This window comes from Pan paniscus, chromosome 20 (genome assembly GCF_029289425.2).
Source record: "Pan paniscus chromosome 20, NHGRI_mPanPan1-v2.0_pri, whole genome shotgun sequence".
Taxonomy (NCBI): Eukaryota; Metazoa; Chordata; class Mammalia; order Primates; family Hominidae; genus Pan; species Pan paniscus.
The window spans coordinates 44,314,776-44,333,490 of NC_073269.2; the positions used below are offsets into that span (position 1 = coordinate 44,314,776).

The window sequence follows — 18,715 nt, forward strand, 5'->3', positions numbered from 1 at the left end:
CACCTCCACCCACAACCCATGGGTGGGGTGAGTCCCATAGGACTGAGTGGGAAAGATGAGGTTCAAGGGGCTGACTGAGGAAGAGAAATAGATGCAGGGTGGGTCAAAGCAACCGACGCCTGGAACCCCTTCCCATACTAACTTCACGAAGCTGAATCTGCCCCCACACTCCCCAGTTGTTCTTTTCCCTTGGAAGCTGCTCCGCCTTTACCTTCTTTCAGGTCTCGTTGAGGGGTTCTTAATCTCGGGTCCATGGACCTTTGAAGGATGGAAGATTAGTGGGTCACGAGGTTGGCTGGGAAAAGCATTACATCTCTATTTTCGCTACCCTGTAACTGAAATTAACATTTTTTTATGCAAGGGCAATAAACCACAATTGGATTAGCAATATCTGTGACTTTGTCACTACTAGAAATCACGGATATTCTCATATCACATTACAGTGTTGCAAATATCACAAAATATCATTTAAACACCTACCTGTTTCTAAATCACTATAGGTATTGGACTCACCACTAGATCTTGTAATATAACAGCATTAATAGGCCAGACGTGGTGTTTCACACCTGTAATCCCAGCACTTTGAGAGGCCAAGGTAGGCGGATCGCTTGAGGCCAGGAGTTTGAGACCAGCCCAGACAATGTGGCGAAACCCCATCTCTACTAAAAATACAAAAATTACCTGGGGTGGTGGTGTTTACCTGTAAACCCAGCTACTCGGGAGGCTGAGGCAGAATTGCTTGAGTCTGGGAGGCAGAGGTTGCAGTGAGCCAAGATGGCGCCACTGTACTCCAGCCTGGGCAGTAGATCAAGACTCCATCTCAAAAAAAAAGAAATTATTCTGAGGAGTCTGCAACTAATTCACCAGGTTGCCAGTAGGAGTCCCTGGCATGAGAAAGGTTAAGAACCCCCTTGGGCTTCTCCAGGAACCCCAGGGGAATGATCATTGAAGTTGTCCTGATTCCTGGACCCTGGGGTGTTAGCTAGCTGCTTGCTAGGCTTCCTTCCTGGGAGATTCCTGGAGGAGCTGACCGGCCTTTGAGGTTGGCGGGGATATTTGGGTAGCATTTGGACATTATGGTATTGGGGAAGTGGAGCAGGGAGGTGTTGCCAGCCCACTGCCTTCATTGACCATTGTGACAGAGTGTGGTCTAGCCAGGTGGTCAGAAACAGACTCTGGGACCAGGTTGCTGGGTTCACATCCTGGCTGTATATAGTACACTTTTTTTTTTTTTTTTAAACAGACAGGGTCTTGCTATGTTGCCCAGGCTGGTCTTGAACTTCTGAGCTCAAATGGTCCTCCCATCTTAGCCTCCTGAGTAGCTGGGACTATAGGCGGGTACCACTGTGCCTAGCTTAGTATACTTTTGACTGACTGGGCAACCTCAGCTAGTGGGTCCCTTATGAATTCTGTGCCTCAGTTTCCTCATCTGTAACATGAAAGTAATAATAGTATCTTCTTCTTGGGTGATCGGGAGAGTGAAATGAGTCAGCACATGTCTGCTAGGACAGAGCCGGCACATTGGGAGGGATTGTTATTAGTGAATGGCCATTGCATATAGGACAGCTCTAGACCCTCTCAGCTCTCATCTCCTGACTTAGTGCCCAGCCTCTGCCGGTGCCCAGAATGTGATGCTGAACAATACAGACAGTGCCTTCTCCGCCTGGAGACATTCATTCATCCATGGAATATTCACTTAAATATAAACAAGCATACTAAATATTCAAAGGCATAAATTCATAATATAAAGTTCCAAACCAGGACAAGTATGATTTCTCTGTCATTCCTCTGCTCACAGTTGTCTGAGGAAATGTCCTTAGAATAGCCCTCCATCTGTCCCCCCTGCCACCGCTTGCCCCTCACTCACCCCGTGCCAGCTCCATGGGCCTCCTGACTGCTCCTGAGATGCTCCACATCTGCTCCTGCCCTCTGGAAGGCTCTTTCCCAGGTAGTCACATGATCTGTGGTCTCATGTATTCACATCTCTGTCCCCTCATCCGGGAGGCCTTCCCCGAGCTCTCCGTGTAAGGTCACAGTCCCATCACTATGGCGTCACCCCGCTAGGTTTCATCAAGGTTCCACTCTGTGACTTTGTATTGTGTATTTGTTTATTGTCCTCCTCCCCTACTAGAATGTCTGCTCTCTGAGGACAGCTACTTTGTCTTGGAGAACCCTGGTTGTATTCCCGGAGCCTGGCACATAGCAGGTGTTCAGTAAATACTTTTTTTTTTTTTTTTTTTTTTGAGACAGAGTCTTGCTCCATCACCCAGGCTGGAGTGCAGTGGCACAATCTTGGCTCACTGCAACCTCCACCTCCCGGGTTCAAGTGATTCTCCTGCCTCAGCCTCCCAAGTACCTGGCATGACAGGCGCCCACCACCACGCCCGGCTAATTTTTTGTATTTTTAGTAGAGATGGGGTTTTGCCATGTTGGCCAGGCTGGTCTTGAACTCCTGGCCTCAAGTGATCCACCTGCCTTGGCCTCCCATAGTGCTGGGATTACACTCAGCCATGTTCAGTAAATACTTGTTGAAAGAGTGAATATGTGACTGACAGCTGGGTATTACAGCAGGAAGGCTTAAGTTGGCCAGAGACCTAACCTCTTCTTTTTCCTCCATGTAGATGCACAGTCTCTGACATCAGCTCTCCTGGGACCCTCCAAGAGCACTAGTGTCTAGAAGGCACTAAGGGTGAGTAAGGCGTGGCTGCTGGTTTGCTTAGAATTTTACAACTCATACACATATTATTTTTTTTAATTTTAAAAAAAGAGTATCAAGGGAAAAATGAAAGTTTGCATCGCTGTACTTCCTGTCACCCGCAAGCCTAACGTCTACCCCAGAGGTAATTACTGTCAGTCACTGGCTGGGTGCCCTGCCAGACCTTTTCCCATACACGAACATTCCTACATGCACATATACACACTTATTTTGGTTCGTTGTGTGAGAAAAAGGAACCAGGCTATGCAGTGCTTCTTGGCTTGCTTCCACCATCCCCAATAATAGTATGTTTTGAAGATCTTTGCTCATGAGCATACCTCAGCATATCATACATTTCATATACTTTTATTTTTTTCTTTACTTTTCAATTCAATTTTTAAACCTTACATAGAGTAAAACTCTCTTTTGGTATATAGTTCTTTGTTTTGTTTTGAGATGGAGTTTCACTTTTGTTGCCCAGGCTGGAGTGCAGTGGCGTGATCTCGGCTCACCGCAACCTCCGCCTCCCGGGTTCAAGCGATTCTCCTGCTTCAGCCTCCAGAGTAGCTGGGATTACAGGCATGCGCCACCACGACCGGCTAATTTTGTATTTTTAGTAGAGGTGGGGTTTCTCCATGTTGGTCAGGCTGGTTTCGAACTCCCAACCTCAGGTGATCCGCCCACCTCGGCCTCTTTTTTTTTTTTTTTGAGATGGAGTCTCACTCTGTCACCCAGGCTGGAGTGCTGTGGTGCCATCTCAGCTCACTGCAACCTCCACCTCCCAGGTTCAAGTGATTCTCCCGCCTCAGCCTCCTGAATAGCTGGGATTACAGGCCCCTGACATCATGCCCGGCTGATTTTTGTATTTTTGTAGAGGTGAGGTTTCACCATGCTGGCCAGGCTGGTCTTGAACTCCTGACCTCAGGTGATCCATCCGCCTCAGCCTCCCAAAATGCTGGGATTACAGGCATGAACCACCGTGCCTGGCCGGTATACAGTTCTTTGAACACAGACAGATGTAGACAGTTGTGAAACTGCCACCACGATCAAGATTCAGAGCAGCCCCACCGCCCCACTATGTGAATGTACTGGTTTCTCTGTTGGTTAAAAATATGAGCCAGGTGTGGTGGCTCACACCTGTAATCCCAGCACTTTGAGAGGCTGAGGCTCGAGGATCGATTGAGCCCAGGCGCTGGAGACCAGCCTGGGCAACAAAGTGAGACCCTGTCTCTACAAAAAATACAAAAATTAGCTGGGCGTGATGATGCACACTTGTAGTTCCAACTACACTGGGGCTAAAGTGGAGGGTCACCTGAACCGGTGGAGGTCAAGGCTGCCGTGAGACCCTGTCTCAAAAAAAACTAAAAATTTAAATAAATAAATAAATACATACATACATACACATGTATGGCATGGGTAATGGGTATTTACACATATTATATATATATGTGTGGCAAATACATATATATATATATGGCAAATACTTACCTGTGCTATATAGGTTTTGAATATGTTATGTTTAGGTTTCTGGGTTGGGTTTGGGTTGGTTTGCTAGTGAACATTCTCTCTTGTTCCTGTGGGTGGGTTCTAAGCAGTGGCATGGGCCCCCAGCTGCATGTCATTTCAGTTTGCAGTGATGCCTTCCTGGATGATTCCCAGCTTTGTTGGGAGGGGCCATTGTCTGATCCTTGAAGAACCAAGAGACCATAACAGTGTGGGAGGTGGAAGGGGGAGGATTGTGGCATTCAGACCCTGGATGCAGGTAGCTGTGTCGGCCAAGCTGCGGGAACTGAGTGGCTGTGGATGGAGTTTCTCTCTCCTGGATGTTTAGTGGTTCTCATCACATTCCCTCATCCTGGCAGTCTTGCCTGGGTACCTGAAGCTTGTGTATGGGACAGTTGCTAGGGGCCAGATTTCTGTCAAAGGATGCCTCCTGGCACAATTCTTGATTACTTTTATTTTGAAGTGATTTTAGAGTTATAAAAAAGTTGTGAAAATGGTTACAAAGTTCACATGTCTACCCTACATCCAGCTTCCCCCATGTTACCATCTTATACAACCTTAACACAGTGATCAAAACCAGGAAATTCACACAACCCAGTACGATTAACTCAATGACAGACATTAATCACATTTCACCAGTTTTTCCGCGGATGTCCTTTTTTCTTCCAAGAGTCTATTCTTGATCCCACATTGCATTTGGTTTTCATGTCTCCTTAACCTCCTCCGATCTGGAACAATTCCTCCGTCTTTCCTAGCCTTTCATGACCCAGACACTTTGGAAGAGGACTGCTCTGCTATTTTGTTGTGTGTTTCAACTTGGGTTTTTCTGATGTTTTCTCATGACCTGATGGAGGTTATTCATTATTTGGAACAATGCCACACAGGCAGCATACCCTTCTCAGTGCGTCATTATGGGGGTCTGTGACATCAATGCATCGTATTTCCGGTAATGTTCACCTAGATCACTTGGTTAAGTTGCTGCGTGCCAGATTTCTCCACAGTAAAGTTACACTTTTCCCTTTGTAATTAATGGCTATCTTGGGGCACTCCAGGCCAGGAGTTTGAAACCAGCTTGTGCAATGAAGTGAGACCCTAGCTCTAAAAAAATAAAATAGAAACAAATTAGCCAGGTGTGGTGGTGCACACCTGTAGTCCCAGCTACTCAGGAGGTTGAGGCAGGAGGATCGCTTGAGCCCAGGATGCGGAGATTGCAGTGAGCTGAGATCATGCCACTGCACTCCAGTGTGAGTGACAGAGCAAGACCCTGTCTCTTTAAAACAAAACAAAAATGCTACCTTTGGGGAGAAACTTTGAGGCTGTGCTAATATCCCACATCCTGCTTTTCCTCAAACTTCCGCCCACTAATTTTACCATCCATTGGTGGCCGGGTCTTGTCTACAGCAGTTACTGCTGTGCTGTTTCCCTGATGGCAGTTTTTGTGTGCCTCTCATTCCATCTACATTTATTAATTGGAACTCTTCTGTAAGGAAGACCTGTCCCTTCCCCCTTACTTATTTCTTTATTTAGTTACTAATTTATATCCTATGGGCTCATAGATACTTGTTTTAATCTAGCACATTCCTTTTTCATGTGATAAAAGCTCCCAAGTTCCAAGTAAATTCCTAGCATTGCCTCTCACACAGCAGGAAGAACGGCATTTTTCCTACATGGTAACCAGGGCCTTAGGGAACTTGGAAAGAACATGAACAGATTTCGTTTGTTCATTCATTTATTTTCCTTCACTCAGCAAATATGCATTTGAGCACCTACTATCTGCTTCTAGGCACTAGGGATTCAGGAATGAAAAAACAAACTCCTTACCTTAAGGGAACGGACATCCTACTGGAGAATAAAACAGTAAACAGATAAAAAGTGAATATAGGGCTGGGCACGGTGGCTCACACCTGTAATCCCAACACCTTTGGGAGGCCAAGGTGGGCGGGTCACTTGAGGTCAGGAGTTCGAGACCAGCCTGGCCAACATGGTGAAACCCCGTCTCTACTAAAAATACAAAAAAATTAGCCAGCCGTGGTGGCACACACCTGTAATCCTAGCTACTTGAGAGGCTGAGGTGGGAGGATCGCTTGAACCCAGAGGCAGAGGTGGCAGTGAGCTGAGGTTGCGCCACTGCACTCCAGCCTGGGCGACAGAGCGAGACTCGGTCTCAAAAAAAAAAAAAAAAGAAGTGAATATAGGATAAGTTGGATGTATATAGTGTACATAGGATGTATATAGGAGTATATAGTGATGAATAAAGGAGGGAAGGGGGCTGGCCTCACAGGGCAATTTTCGGACAAGGTGGCCAAGGAAGGCCTCTCTGAGAAGGCCCTGAATAGAGGAGGGAGTGAGGTGGTCCCCAGCCTAATTCATCCACAGCCATCTGGGAGATCACAGTCAAATCATCTCCCTTCTGAACACAGTTTCTGTGAATAGGAAATGTGTTCCCTCTCCAAGGGGCAGCCCTGCTCAGCTGGAGCCAGTCTTATCCCCGAGTATTGCCAGATCTGATGTTCCCCGCAATAGAAAAGGAAAGTGAAAAATTTTTTGCCAGTCCATTGAACCCAAATTATGCAACGTCAGATAATGAATGACTGTGACTATGTTTTGTTTTCATTGTGTTTATTTTTTAAGTTTGCTTTTCTTTGTAGCAAAAGATAGCAATTTTTCATTTTTAGTGGTGATATGGATTCTTTTTAAATATATAAAGCTTGAACATCACTTGAGGGCTGGGTGCAGTGGCTCACTCTATAATCTCAGCTCTTTGGGAGGTCAAGGCAGGAGAATCACTTGAGGCCAAGAGTTTAAGACCAGCCTGGGCAGCAGAGTGAGACTCCATCTCTACAAAAAAATGTTTTAAATAGCCAGGCTTGGTGGCATGCACCTGTAGTCCCAGGAACTCGGACGGCTATGGCAGGAGGATCACTTGCACCCAGGAGGTCGAGGCCATGCTACTGTACTCCAGCCCCGGGCAATAGAGCGAGAGAGATACGTATGTGTGTGTGTGTGTGTGTGTGTGTGTGCGTGTATGTAAATAATTGTATAGATGGGGAGTAGATACAGCTGAAAAGGAAGGGTGGAACACAGCGACTGGGCTTGGTAAGCACTGTATGGCTCAGCCACCCACTGTTTTTCCTCTGGGTCAGGGGTTCTCAGCAGCGGGCCTGAGCTGAAATTGGCAAACAATTACCATGGGTGTGCGCCTTGAGCCATTTGCATCATGGTATGTGCATTCGGCCAGGAATGTCTTCAAGTTTCAGGAACAGAAACCCCCGCTCACTGCAGCTTGATTGAATGAGGGCTGATTTCTCACTCACAACAGCACACCTGGAGGTGCTTGGCTGCCAGTGTTAGTTTGGTGGCTGGGCAGTGTCAGGGCAGAGCCGCTTTGATTCTCTTGATCTTTCCCCTCATGGACACATCGCTCGTGCTGCCATGTCGCATAGCCTCCCCTAGCTCCAAGGAAGGTGGCAAATGTTATTTAACTTTTCAGCCTTTCCTGAGGAGGAAGCCAGAGAAAAAATGAATTGAGAGTATCTGTTGGGGTGGCCAGCCAGCACTGCCTGGTTTCATGGGGAAGGAAAAGCAGTAATAATGAACATTAATGGGCGCTGACTCTGTGCCAAGCCCTGCCGTAAGCGCCTCACGTGCATGATCTCATTCAGTTCTTGTAACTACCCTAAGACGTCACTGCTGTGATATCCCCATGGTAATGATGAGGAAACTGAGGCACGAGTGGTGAAGCTGCCTGCCAGGTAGAGGAGCTGGGACAGGGAGGCATGCAGCCTGGGTCCAGGGCCCCTGTTCTTAGCCACTACACTTTGTTGCCTCATAAGAGGTCCGGGGGTGTGGGGGGTGGGGTGCAGGGGACCAGGCTGCTCACTGTCTGGCCTGGGTTTAAATTCTTCCAGCAAGGGCGGAGCCCAGCAGTGTGTTTTGCTTTGGGGAAGTTGTGATCATTAAAAAACTGTCTTGTGAATCACATCCGCCCCTGTGTAACTAACTACCTCCCACTGGTTCAGGTCCAGTCCTCGGGAGAGCACCAGCTGCACGTCTTATTCCTGGCAGCCCTGCAGGGACTTACAAGTGGCTGAGGGAACCCCTCTTGGCCTCCCTTTTTCCAAACTATACCTGTGCTTTTAGTTATTCTTCCCAGGATGAGCCTTCTAGCCTTTTCTTTCTCTGGAGGTCTGCTGGTTGATTGCGCACACATTTGATATGCGCCTCCCCTGCCCGTCCCTGTAGAGTAGTTGGGATGCAGTGGTGACTGGGCCAGCCTCATGGCTGGGTGGCTCTGCCCTCATGCGGCTCCCCGTCCGGTGAGGGAAGCAGACCTTCAGACCCCAGAGTGGTCAGGTCTGTGATCGGGGAAGCCCAGGGGAGTGGGAACCCAGTGGAGGTGCCTAACCCAGCCTAGGGGTCAAAGAGGGCTCCTGGAAGCAGCTTTTGGGCTTTGGAGGTGGAATAGAGATTCATCAAGGAGCCGTTTCTACCATCTTCTCCACCTGCCTTTCTTCAGTGAAACTCTCACGACAGCTCTCCTTTCTGGACTTCTGTTCCCCTCCTCAGTAAAATGAAAGATTCAGACTTGGGTCTCCATCCATCCTTCCAACCAACCATCATTGACTGGGCACCTCCCATGTTCCTGCTCCTCTTGCTGGGCACGAGGCTTACCCTGGTATACAGTATGTTGGGAAGTTCTGCAGGTAAACAACCCAGAGTGATAAGAGTTCTAATAGGGGAAGCCACGGGGCTGTGGGAACCCCGAGAAGGCACCTAACGGTGACTTGGAGTTTGGGGACAGGCTTCTCCAGGGAGATGAAAGCAAAAATGGGTTGACACGGTGGCCAAGAGCACAGCTTTCCGGAATCCAGCTGACCTGGGGTCTAGTCATAGCTGAGCCCGTGACTAGCCCTAAATGGGCAGCTTAACTGTGGGTGCTTCCATTTTCTCCCAAGGTGGTTGTAAGGATTAAGATGGGATTATGAATTTCAAGTACCTAGGACAGTACCTGGCACAAGAAGTCGCATAATAGATGATAATGAGATGATGATGATGAGATGATGGTGGTGGCGGTGGTGGAGGTGGTGATGATGATAATGAGGAGGAGGAGGATGGTGGCAGCTTGCATTCATTAGCCCTTACTGCATGTTGGAGGTTAGGTGGCTTAGTAACAGCCTATAAGATAATAAGCGTGAGCTGCTGCTGTTGTGATTATTCATTCACCAGACATGTGAGGGGTCGCCCTGCACCCAGCCCTGAGCTGGCACAGGCCTAGGTGTAGCAGGACTGTGTTCTGGGAGCAGAGCTCATACAGCGAAAGCCTGGGCCAGGAATTTCATGGGCCAAGTTGGGAGTTTCTTTGGTGTGTGTTGGAGACCCATGGCTCCTGGCCTCCTGGTCCCCTTTCTTGTTCATTCCTGAGACTTTTCAGCACTGGCCTCAAGAGTGTAGGCTGCCCTTGACCTCTGTGGCCAGAACGCATGGATGCTCTGCTCAGCCCATCAGCCAAGCCCCAAATTAGACCTGACAGTGTGATTTATTCTCTGGGATGGAGCCGGGAGGGCACAGCCCCAGTGGGTGATTCGGAGGGAAGGTTGTCAGCCCGAATTAGCTCAGACCTTTCATGCAGCCTTGCTGGTTCAGCTTCCTCTGGCTAAGAGGGTTTTCCAGGGTGTTGCTGGCTTCAGCACTGCCTCCTTCCCCATCCCCAGGGACAGACACTTGGCTGTGATCCCTAAGGAGCGTGTGTCCTGAGGGCTGCCCAGGCAGGCCCTGTCTGAAGGCAGTGGAGGCTTTGGGTCGTTTCATCTGCCCCATCAGGAGCACAGAGTCGCAGCTCCGTGGAGTGCTTGGCCCATTCCCCGCTTCTGTTCTTTCACTGAGTTCCGTGCTGGGTGGCTGGTGGCCGTTTCCCTGCTCCACACCTTCTGGTCGGTGATCACAGTGTCTCTGCTTTCTAGCTGCCTTCATTCATTCACAGGAATGCCTCTGATGGGCGAGTTTCTGCTGCAGTAACAAATTAACCCTGAAATCCTAGAGGTTGGACACAACAGATGTCCATTTCTTACTTGTGACATGGGCAGGTCAGGTGGGAGGGCTTAACCTTGTACCTCAGGGACCCAGGCTGACAGGAGCTCCCCCCACTCCCCCCATCCCGGCCTGCCCCTGTCTTGGAGCCTCACAGGCTGCAGAGACACCACAGCAGAAGGGGACGGAGAGGTGCACAGCAGCACTTAGATGCCGAGGCCCAGAAGCCACGTGTTCACTTCCACCTGCACCCAGAACTGTCACACGGTCCTGCCTAACTACAAGGGGCTAGAAATACGATACTCAGTGAGCAGTAACTCTCATAGCCACAGTGGACTGGTGGGGTATTTACGCAGCACCTACTGTGTGCCAGGCCTTCTCAGGGCTCTAGAAATGCAGAGGTGTCCCCCCGCCTTCCTGGAGCTCATAGTTTAGTGGTGGAAACAGAATTGAAGTAATTACAGCAACAGCTGTGTGATTATGTCTGCACTAAGTGCTCTGGCAGAGGAGCCCAGAGGGCCGTGACAGCATATCTGAGAGCCCGGACATGTCTGGAGAGGTCAGGGAACGTCTGTCATAAGGACTGACATTTGGGAGGAGGCCTGAAGGATAAGTAGACCTTCCCCCAGTGGGGGCGAGGAATGGGGAGAGAGTCCCTGGTAGAGGGAACCGCATCGGCAGAGCTCCGGACGTGGGAAGGAACTTGACTCTGCAAAGGAACTGGAAGAAGACCTGTGTAACTGCAGGGTCAAGAGCTGGGAGAGGTAGGTGGGGGCAGATGGTGCCGGGTCTGGCTGGCGGTGAGGAGGAGGCTGGGACTTGGAACACCTGCCTTTTGGAGCTGTTGAAAGAATCAAATGAGCTCAGTCATTCTCTTAACAAATGCTGAGTTCCCACTCTTTGGCAGGGGGTGTTCCAGCAGTGAACAAGACGACAAATATCCCTGTTCTCAGAGCTGGCATTCGAGGAGGGGGACACAGGCAATGAACCAGGCAGATACATAGGATAATTTTTACCTGGTGAAAAAAACTGCTGACCAGTAAATAGAGTGAAACAATAAGGAGCGTATGGATTGGAGGCTTTTGGCTCCAGGTAACGGCAACCCCCATTCATGCAGACTTAAGCAGTCAGGCCCCCCACCTCCAAGTCTGAGGGTTCTTTGGACCCTGTGAGCTGGTGACACAGCAGCTCAACAATAGTCTGGGGGACTGTCTGTCACGGTGCCTTCATCTTAAAGCAGGCACCTTCCATGGTCAGAGGATGGCAGGTAGGGATGCCCTGGGCAGTGTCAGGGCAGGTAGCGGGAGATTTTTCAAACTCTGCATGTCCCAAGGATCTGCCACTAGCGTGCCTTGGTGACAGTGAATTATAGAAGCCAGTGTGAGAGTAAGGAGGAAGCTGTTGCTCTAGTCTAGGCTGGAGATGCCAGAGGATGGGGCCAGGGTAAGGAGCATGGAGGGAGAGGAGGGGGCAGGTTCTGGGTATGGTTTGGAGGTAGAGTGGACAGGGCTTGCTAATGGCATGGCTGCTGGAAAGGAGTTCTGAGCAGACACACACAGATGTCCACTGTGTACTGTATCTTCCTCATGTAAAAGTCATGTGCAGGCCAGACGAGATGGCTCATTCCTGTAATCCCAGCACTTTGGGAGGCCCAGGTGAGCAGATCACCTGTCAGGAGTTCGAGACCAGCCTGGCCAGCATGGTGAAACCCCATCTCTACTAAAAATACAAAAATTAGCCAGGCATGGTGGTGGGCGCCTGTAATCCCAGCTACTCAGGAGGCTGAGGCAGGGAGAATTGCTTGAACTCAGGAGGCAGAGGTTGCAGTGAGCCAAGATCACGTCACTGCACTGTAGCCTGGGTGACAGCGAGACTCCGTCTCAAAAAAAAAAAAAAAAAAAAGTCATGTGCATGTTACAGTCTGAGAAATCCTACAGGAAAGAAACCCGCTTCTTTGACTATGGAGCACTTTTCTTTTTGAAAGACACCCAGGAACATCTTCTACGGTGTAATTTGGAAAATGTTTAATAATGATTCCCATCCTTGCTGTACATTAGAATTATGTTGGCAACTTTAAGAAATCCCAAGGCCTGGGTCTCACCCTTGACCAATTCAGTTAGAGTTACTGAGCGACATTATAAAGCTGTATTATTTGTTTGCATTTCTTTAATTTTTTAATTTTAATTTTAATTTTTTGGAGACACAGTCTCACTTTGTCGCCCAGGCTGGAGTGCAGTGGCACAATCTTGGCTCACCACAACCTCCGCCTCCCAGGTTCAAGCAATTCTTATACCTCAGCCTCCTGAGTAGCTGGACCACAGGCGTGCACCACCACGCCTGGCTAATTTTTTGTATTTTAGTAGAGACAAGCTTTCACCATGTTGCCCAGGGTGGTCTCGAACTCCTGAGCTCAGACAATCCACCTGCCTTGGCCCCCCAAAGTGCTAGGATTACAGGCATGAGCCACCTTGCCTAGCCTGCATTTCTGATTATCAAAGTAATGCTTGTTTGTTGTTTAAAAAAAGAAATCAAAGGACCCATAATGCCCCAAGATAATCACTTTTATGAGCTGGTGTGTGTCTTCCAGATTTTTTTCAACACTTGTACCTAAAAAATACCATACGTGCCCCAAAACAAAGTGGTTCGATAGCTTTCCAAAGAGATGAAAAACAGTTTGCCAGCGGGGGGTGGGGGTGGTGGGGGTGGGGGTCGGGCATGGTGGCTCACGCCTGTAATCCCAGCAATTTGGGAGGCTGAGGCGGGTGAATCACTTGAGGCCAGAAGTTCGAGACCAGCCTGGCCAACATGGCGAAACTCCGTCTCTACTAAAAATACAAAAATTAGCCTGACGTGGTGGCACGCGCATGTAATCCCAGCTACTCAGGAGGCTGAGGCAGGAGAATTGCTTGAACCGGGGAGGCGGAGGTTGCAGTGAGCCGAGATTGCACCACTCTACTCCAGCCTGGGCAACAGAGCAAGACTCTGTCTCAAAAAAAAAAAAAAAAAAAAAAAGTTTGGAGGCCCACCTGAAACATTAGGGATTTGAATAACATAATCAGCTGCCTTTCTGTATTTCCTAATTGATTAATTTTGTGACATGTTTGGAATCCAGATATCAAAAATGTTGAATTCAGCAGGGTACAGTGGCTCACGCCTGTAATCCTGTCCCTTTGGGAAGCATAGGAGGATCGCTTGAGGCCAGGAGTTTGAGACCAGCCAGGGCAACATAGCAAGACTGCATCTCTACAAAGAAAAAAAATAGCCAAGTGTGGTGGTGTGTGCCTGTGGTCGCAGCTACTTGGGAGACTGAGGTGGGAGGATCGCTTGAGCCTAGGAGGTAGAGGCTGGAGTGAGTCATAATTGTAACACTGCACTGCAGCCTGGGTAGCAGAGGGAGACCCTGTCTCAAGGAAAAAAGAGAAAATTGGACTCAAAATATTCCGTATATCCTCTCACATGTCATAAAACAGTGTTAGTCACACTTTTCACAGACATCCTTATTACAAGAGTCACTTTTTGAGTCATCTACACGTATTTCCAGAGTACGCTGTCTCCATGTCCATCTGAAGCATTTGTGATGTGGCACCCCTTGAATTTGTGTATGTTGTCACTGGAAACTGTATCCCAACACTCAGGAAGCCATTCCTCTACCATTAGACAGTTTTTTTTTTAATGCCCCTTTTAGGAATTGGTGATCTCTACAGCCACTCACTGTTAGGTTTTTTTAAAAAACCAACTCAGATGTTTAAGGACAGTTACTGAACATGGGTAAGTGGCTGAGTAAACGTGAACATATAAAAGTGGTTATATAATCGCCTGTTTGTGAGTCAATCAGACTCATCATTCCAGTGTGAATAATAAATGACAACTTAGGAAAATTTCTCCATGTTCTTTCTTCCCCCACAGTGGCACTTTGCTTTAAGACAGTTTTCAGTGCTATATTACACATCCTTTTTTAAAAAAAAATTCAAAATTCTAGTTGAAATGCCCCATTTAAGAGTTTCAACTGAAGTATTTTGTTTAAATTGGTTAAACGTGTCTTAAAATCATTTGTCCCTATCTTGCTTTTTTTGAGACGGAGTCTCGCTCAGTCGCCCAGGCTGGAGTGCAGTGGCTCAATCTCCGCTCACTGCAAGCTCCGCCTCCTGGGTTCACGCCATTCTCCTGTCTCAGCCTCCCGAGTAGCTGGGACTACAGGCGCCCACCACCACGCCCAGCTAATTTTTTTGTATTTTTTTAGTAGAGACGGGGTTTCACCGTGTTAGCCAGGATGGTCTCGATCTCCTGACCTCATGATCTGCCCACCTCTGCCTCCCAAAGTGCTAGGATTACAGGCGTGAGCCACCGTGTCCGGCCCCTATCGTGCTTTTTAAAGGAACCTTTATTTATTTTATTATTATTACTTTTTTTTTTTTTTTGAGTTGGAGTCTCACTCTGTCACCCAGGCTAGACTGCAGTAGCTCAATTTTGTCTCACTGCAACCTCCATCTCCAAAGTTCAAGCAATTCTCCTGCCTCAGCCTCCTCAGTAGCTGGGATTACAGGCACCCGCCAACACGCTCAGCTAATTTTTTGTTTTTTGTTTTTTTTGGAGATGGAGTCTCACTCTGTCACCCAGGCTGGAGTGCTATGTCGTGATCTGAGCTCACTGCAACCTCCGCCTCCCGGGTTCAAGCGATTCTCCTGCCTCAGCCTCCAGAGTAGCTGGGATTACAGGCGCAAGCTACCATGCCCAGCTAATTTTTGTATTTTTAGTAGAGATGTGGTTTCACCATGTCGGCCAGGCTGATCTCAAACTCTTGACCTCGTGATCCACCTGCCTCAGCCTCCCAAAGTGCTGGGATTACAGGCGTGAGCCACCGCACCAGGCCCCAGCTAATTTTTGTATTTTTGTTTTGTTTTGTTTTTAGTAGAGACGGGGTTTTGCTATGTTGACCAGGCTGGTCTCGAACTCCTAACCTCAAGTGATCCACCTGCCTCAGCCTCCCAAGTAGCTGAGACTACAGCCACAAGCCACCACGGCCAGCTAAGTTTTAAATTTTTTATAGAGACAGGTCTCACTATGTTGCCCAGGCTGGTCTCAAACTCTAGTCTCAAGTGATCCTCCTGTCTCAGCCTCCCAAAGTGCTGGGATTACAGGTGTAAGCCACCACACCTGGCCCTTTGCTAATTTCTTACTTGGTTTTTTTTTCTAATATTGAGTTGTAAGAGTTCTTCATAAATTTTGAATATTAATCCGTTGTCAGATATGTGGTTTGCAAATATTGTTTCCCAGTCCATAGGTTGACTTTTTGTTATGTCGATTGTTTCCTTTGCTGTGCAGAAGCTTTTTAGTTTGATGTAGTCCCGTTTATTTATTTTTGCTTTTGTAGCCTGAGCTTTTGGTGTGATGTCTAAAAAATCATTGCCAAAGCCAATGTTGAGGAGCTTTCCCCCATGTTCTTTTCTGGGAGTTTTATGGTTTCAAATCTTACATTTAGGTCTTTTATCCTCTTTGAGTTTATTTTTGTGTATGGTATAAGATTTCATTCTTTGAAAGGCTCAGTTTCATTCTTATTGCCCACTTATGTTTGGATTTATTTCTGGGCTATTTTATTCTGTTTTTATGTCAGTACCATACTGTTCTGATTACTATAGCTTTGTAATATAATTTTAAATCAGGAAGTGTGATGCCTCCAACTTTTTATTTCGCAGTGTTGCTTTGGCTAGTTGGGGTTTTTTTGTGGCTACATATAAATTTTAAGATTGCTTAAAGAGCATGTTTACAGTGACTTATCACACTTGGAATTGTGAATACTTGGGAATACTTAACAAGTCTCCTATAATATATGCCTCCCTTTTTATTATTGCCCAAACTAGCATCATTTAAGTTTTTAAAAGCTAATATGTCTTTCCCAAAGAGCACTTGTTCCAAAATAAAATAAAGTGAAAGACCCTGAAATATAGCTACATTTTCTAAGGATAATATTTTGGGCATATCTTGCTTTATCTTTGGTTACATCTTGTATCCAAAATAAATGAAGTTAACCACTCACAAATAGCTAGCTCAGTAGTGTTTGACCTTCCTGCGTGAGCTGTAACTAGTTCTCTCACATCCCCAGCTTGACCTCATTCATTCATTCATTCGACATTGATATATTTCCTGTCAGCTACCCTGAAAGCCAGTAGTAAAGATGGCCTTTGGAATGTGTTGGAATCTCAGCCATCCCCTTCTACCTCTATGACCATGGCCAAAGCACTTACCTTCCTGTGCCTCAGTTTCTCCATCTGTAAAACAGAAGAGATAATGCTGCCTACATCATAATATGGTTGTGGGCATTCAAGGATTTAAAACAGATCCATGGGCCAGGCACGGTGGCTCACACCTGTAATCCCAGCAGTTTGGGGGGCCGAGGCGGGCAGATCACTTGAGGTCAGGAGTTCGAGACCAGCCTGGCCAACATGATGAAACCCCATCGCTACTAAAAATACAAAAATTAGCCAGGCATGGTGGTGCATACCTGTAATCCCAGCTACTGGGGAGGCTGAGGCAGGAGAATCGCTTGAACCTGGGAGGCAGAGGTTGCAGTGAGCTGAGATCACACCACTGCACTCCAGCCTGGGCGACAGAGTGAGACTTCATCTCAAAATAAATAAATAGTTAGATGGAAAGAGAGAGAAAGAAAGAAATAGAGAAAAAGAGAGAGAGAGAAAGAAAAAAGCAGATCCACGGTCCCAGGTGGAATGTGATCCAAGCTGATGTCTTGTTATCACTGCAGAAATATCGATGTGATAGTCTACCACTGTTCGCTCAGAACCTTCTAGGGTTGCCTTTCTAAAATCTGAATTATTCAGAATTCCGAAACACATCAGGCCCAAGAGGTTTAGGAAGGGATCATGCCACCGTATATATGAAGAAAGCACTTAGCCTAGTACCTGGCACCTAGTAAATGCTGTGTCAATGTTAATCATTTACTGTTGCTACTATTACTAGTTAAAATGCTTACCTCACCATCCCTAATCATCATCATGGAAAAGCGAGTGATAATCACAGTGAGATACCGTGACACACCTGCTTCAGTGGCTACGATAAAAAGAGGGCACGGAGGAGCTGAGGTCAGAGAGTTCCACAGGAGGTCTGCTAGGGACTGGGGCCTTTTCCTTACATGGATAGGGGGAGGGTTCTGAGCAGAGGAAGGACATGATCTGACCCATAGATTAATAGAGTCCCTCTGGCTGTGTGTGGCAGCAGGAGCCAGAGCCAGGAAATTGGGGCAGAAGCTCCTGCTGTGGTCCATGGTCCTGCCTGTGGGGGTGTGAAGGAGGGGTGAGCCCATTTATATCTTGAAGGTGGAGCTGACAGTGAGTACTGATGGCCTGGATGTAGGGGTGAGAGAAAGAGAGGGGGCTAGGATGACCCTGAGGTTTGGGCCTGGACACCAGCTGAGGGGTGAAGATACTGCATTGAGGGACCCCAGGGTCGGGGTTTGCAGGGAGTGGCAGAAGGCCTTGTGAAGAATCAGAGACGTGGCTGTGAGTCTGTTCGGTGCTGAGTGCCCGTCAGACAGCTGCGTGAGACGGCAAGGAGACAGTTGGATACGCATACCTGAAGTTGAGAGAGGTCCAGGTGGGAGAAGGAAAAGTAGGGGTCCCCAGCACAGAGGTGTTGAAATCACCAGGAGAGCCGTGTGGATGGGGAAGAGCGAAGCTGTGCGGAGAGACGGCGAGGAATCAGCGAAGGAGGCTGGGGAGGGATTGCCAGTGAGGAGGGAGGAGACCTGGAGAGTATGGACCCCTGCAGTGAGGCAGGAGGTTGACGAGGGCCCGAGGTGATTGCTAGATGGGAGGCACAAAAGGCTGAAGGGAGCAGGTTCAAGAGAGACGGGGCTTTGTTGAGGCCTGTGAAGGTGCGACTACATGTGTTGTTTGTTGCTTTCTCTCTGTTCAGGCCACACCTGGCACACAATAGCTGCACAATAAAAATGTGTTAAATTAATGTCTTCATGGATTGGGGAGAGGTTAGAATGCAGAGGAGCCCTTGGAATTGGGGGTCGTCACTGTGGAGTATGGCAGAAGTGTGTTCTATGGACCTGGGCTCCTGTCCCCAGATGATGATGGGGAAGGAGAATCAGAAACATAACCCAGACATCTGGGCGCCCCCCAGACCATTTACTTAGTGCCTGGTGCCACCAACAGGACTGACGTGGCATCCCCATCTAGAGAATGAGTCTAATAATAATACTGACTCATGGAGCTGTTGTCAGGAATCAATGAGATAATGCTGTAAAACATCATCAGTGTTTGATAGGCTTGAGCTGTTGTTACAAGTTAAATCCTATCATTACCATTATTCTGGCTTCATGGCCCTCACCACCTAGTGGGGGAGATAGATATCAAATAATCAGGCTGGGCGCAGTGGCTCACACCTGTAATCCCAGCACTTCGGGAAGCCAAGGTGGGCAGATCACTTGAGGTCAGGAGTTCGAGACCAGCCTGGCCAACATGGTGAAAC

The 18,715-nt window shown here is 47.9% G+C and overlaps 1 protein-coding gene across 4 annotated transcripts in view; it reads left to right on the forward strand.

The window, feature by feature from the left end:
• The window catches only part of SIPA1L3 (signal induced proliferation associated 1 like 3), a 312,831-nt gene that overhangs the window by 112,902 nt on the left and 181,214 nt on the right, over positions 1-18,715 (forward strand). For 3 of the 4 annotated variants that reach the window (XM_034944253.3, XM_034944252.3, XM_055103150.2), the window contains exon 2: positions 2,622-2,689. The exons of the other annotated variant lie outside the window; for it this stretch is intronic. The gene's annotated coding sequence lies outside the window, so the exon portion shown is untranslated. The remainder of the gene's footprint in view (positions 1-2,621; positions 2,690-18,715) is intronic. 4 annotated transcript variants of the gene reach the window in all.